Source organism: Amphiura filiformis, chromosome 15, assembly GCF_039555335.1.
Source record: "Amphiura filiformis chromosome 15, Afil_fr2py, whole genome shotgun sequence".
NCBI classification, from domain to species: Eukaryota; Metazoa; Echinodermata; class Ophiuroidea; order Amphilepidida; family Amphiuridae; genus Amphiura; species Amphiura filiformis.
The window spans coordinates 18,566,516-18,570,097 of record NC_092642.1 but is presented as its reverse complement, the minus strand read 5'-3'; the positions used below and the strand labels follow the sequence as shown (position 1 = coordinate 18,570,097).

General features: G+C 40.4%; 1 long non-coding RNA gene across 1 annotated transcript; it reads left to right on the top strand.

The window, feature by feature from the left end:
- Nucleotides 1-249: 249 nt before the first annotated feature.
- Nucleotides 250-3,582, top strand: LOC140172149 (uncharacterized). Its single transcript, XR_011861679.1, has 3 exons — nt 250-327; nt 2,309-2,406; nt 3,446-3,582. It is a non-coding gene; the product is annotated as an uncharacterized lncRNA (long non-coding RNA).

Genomic DNA, 3,582 nt, shown 5'->3' with positions numbered 1-3,582 from the left:
GTTTACTTCACATTTTTTAATGAATCGTCCCGGGGCCAAAAAAAGTGAAATGTATTTCATTCGAGCAAAATACACCATGTTAGGTGGTCTATTGTTTACTCTTAATCAGCTGTTGTTGATTTCACACCCCATTCAGCGTAATTGGGTGTAATATTGCGATAAATTGGGCGTTAATATTCATCGACGACTTTCGCGTACGTAACAGTAACGTATGTGGGTGCTCTACATTGGGCGGAAAAAGTGGACGATCGGGTGTATTCAGAGTCAGACTTCAGACGCACATGTGATGTTGTTACGATTTTCATCATGTGAATCCCAATTGAATCCGTAAGTAAATCACACAATTCGTAATATATATAGGCTTTTATTGTCTCAAAGTTTAACCATATTACTTTTTTTGAGCGATCGTGGAGTGCACCAGGCGGTTATAACGCTTGGAAAAGTGGGACATGTTGTTGACTTGTCGGAAAGCTTATAATTCTGATAATTTTTTTCTATGACATTGACATGTTGACAGTGCAGTATCAGTATTGCAGCATAGCCAGCTGATCAATATTGCAAAACAATCACGGTAAGCTTTACATGATACAAATTACAACATGTACAATGCGTACATCAGATGTGCATGTGGGAAATAAAGGAATAAAGGGGTGGTGCAATAATTTATATGTGTACCACGGGTGGTGAATTATAGGGGGGCAAAGATTTTTGGCAGGCCAAAGGGGGGGGCAAGCATTTTTGGCAGGTCAAAGGGGGTCAAGCTATTTTTGGCAGGTCGAAGAGGGTGACAAAGCGATTTTTGGCACAGATATTTTGGGTAGGCCTACCGTTTCTATATTACGCCCTAAAAAGGTGTAGGAAAATGTTTAAGGAACACATTAAAATATGCAAAATTTCCTGCTCACTGCCCTCGCATTAAAGACAATTTAAGGTTATAAATTCGGGTCCTCCAAAATCTTACTTGTGTAAGGGGGGGGCAAAGATTTTTGGCACGTCAAAAGGGGGGCAAAGGTTTTTGGCATGTCGAAAGGGGGGCAAAGATTTTTGGCACAGCCAAAGGGGGGGGACAAGCGATTTTTGGCAGACCATTTTGAGAATTCACCACCCCAGGGTACACATAATTGCACCACCACTAAGATTATTAGAATGGAGCAGAATTTATGAATCACCATTTCATGATTTCCAGAAATTACACGTCACATGTTTACTGTCATGACTCTTTGTCGATCATCCTCGACCCCTGTAAACGTCAGGTCCTCCCGAGTCCTGTCCGCCGGCCTGTATCAGGGGTAATAAATTTTAATACATATTTTCATCATTATCTATTATCATGTTCGGATGCATGATGATGTAAGAATTGATTGAAAGGCGTTAAGGCGCTGCACTCATGAGTCACGTCATTTTCGTCACTGGTCTGTTGTCGAACTTGAAGGAAAATTAAAACACTGAAATCAAATGCTAAACAAATTGATGCATGTACAACTTTGCTAATCAATTGTAATCCTGCCCCTGTACCTGGTGCGTACATGTAAACCACAGGGCATAGCCCATAGCAGGGGACTTGACCAGTAAAAATATCCCCACAGGCCACAGTCGGGAATCGGTACAGGACAGAGCTGGGACAGTGACTCGACAATGCAATTTTGATTTTGTCTTTGACAAAATGCCACAACCCTGCGCATTAAAGTTAATGCACACTACTAGATTCCATTGCTACATTAGCACGATCAGCTTTGATATTTTTTGTAAGGGATATATTATGTAAATGTTGAAATTTGGAACAAATTTAGTTACTTTGATGAGTCAAATGTATCTTTTAAAACCACCGGTTTTAAAAAGTGTAAAATTTTAGATGCAATCGCCCATCCTGAATAGTTGTGTTTATTTCTGAGCTTCACAGTGTCATGCTTCAGCGATTTCAGCTTTTTTTCGAATGCAATGGTCTCTAGCCTCGAATGTTATCAGTGAGCAAATTTGTGGCTACAGTAGACTTTTTAAGCAAGCCACGCCCTGTATGGAAGTCGATTGACAGAGACGGGAAAATTCTTGTTTAATGGGGGGGGGGAGCTCTCTGATACAAAGATGCCCAGCTCGGCATGGAAGTCGAAGGGGCATATGGGGATTTTATGGAGTTGGCGTACAGTTCCCTGTATAGCTGAGCCTGTAGTTGCCAGGGTATCCGAGACCCGGTCGTACAATTAGTAGCCCCATTGATGTTGATGAGGTACATTGTAACACAAACAAAGAGTACAGTTTTTGCAGTTTATTTACCCTAACTATGTTCCATTTGCCACATTGTTATTTTCAGGTGTCATCCAATAATGGAAAGTTACAGTTGCCATTATACCAGAATAGGCCTACTGCAAATTGATGGAGTGTGATTACTATGTTTATGATTAAGTATCGGTATGTAATTAACAATGAGTTGCAATCTATTTAAAACAATAATTCTAGACAACAAAAAAAAAACTGTTCTACTGGGCCAATGGTCCCATGAGATTTTTTGTGGGTAAGAAATATAAAAAATCCTGACAGACCAGCCCTACAAAAGTCCTTCCGCAGTAGAGCAGAGTTTGTTGATGTTGTCATCTAGAATTATTGTTTTAAATACTTAAAAAAATGGTGACTAAGGCATGCATTTTCGAGAGTTATTTTGTATCTGGGTACCCTACACATTTTTCGGGCATAAAATTGCATAATTATGTCCCTGGACCTAGAGCTAAATGTTAGCATCATTCATGGCTGACTGACCCCCCCAGAAAAAAAAAAAAAAACCTACTACAACATTGTTTTTGTCAACTATGAATAATCGTCATATTAACTATTTAGCATAGGTCCAGGGACACTCCAAAACCAAGAAAATAAATAACATAAATAATTTTAAAAAACCAAAAAAAAAAAACATGATGCTGACTCTCTTACCTGGGTAGTGAAATCTTGGTTGGGTACCCGAAAACCGGACCGAAAATGCATGTCTTAGCGGTGCATCAACAATGGCAAGATGGGCCAGGAACATGAGCCTGGATCTTGTCAGGGACTTCAACATGGGGCCAGGACTTTGTAGGGATTCACCATTCAAAGAGTTCATCCTGTTTGGAAGTCAGTGAACAGCGACTAAGTTCTTACAACTTTACCGTGGGCCAGGATTTAGTCGGGGACTTACCATTCGATAAAATGCCCTGCCCTGTGTAGAAGCTGGCAGGGCCTTGTGTTGGATTTGTAAATTTTCAAAATTAACACTGTCCATGGCCCTGTGTTGCCCAGAGGACAGTGCAGTGTTACAATAGAGAAGGTGCATTATACAAAGTAGCTGGGGGGAATATAGAAGCATTAATGAAACTTCCATTGCATTGGTTAGATACTAGTATGTTTGGGTTCTTACAGTATCGGTTTACAAGAAATTACCTAATTTCCATTTTATCCTTTTCATTTACACATGATGCAGGTGTCCAGAATTTGATATTGATTCGGCATGAGTGTGGCTCGACATCGCTGTGGCTCGACATCGCTGTATTCCTGACGCCATCAGGCACCGATCTGCTTTGTTACCAAAATGGGACTTGTTTGGTCTTTTAACAGTAC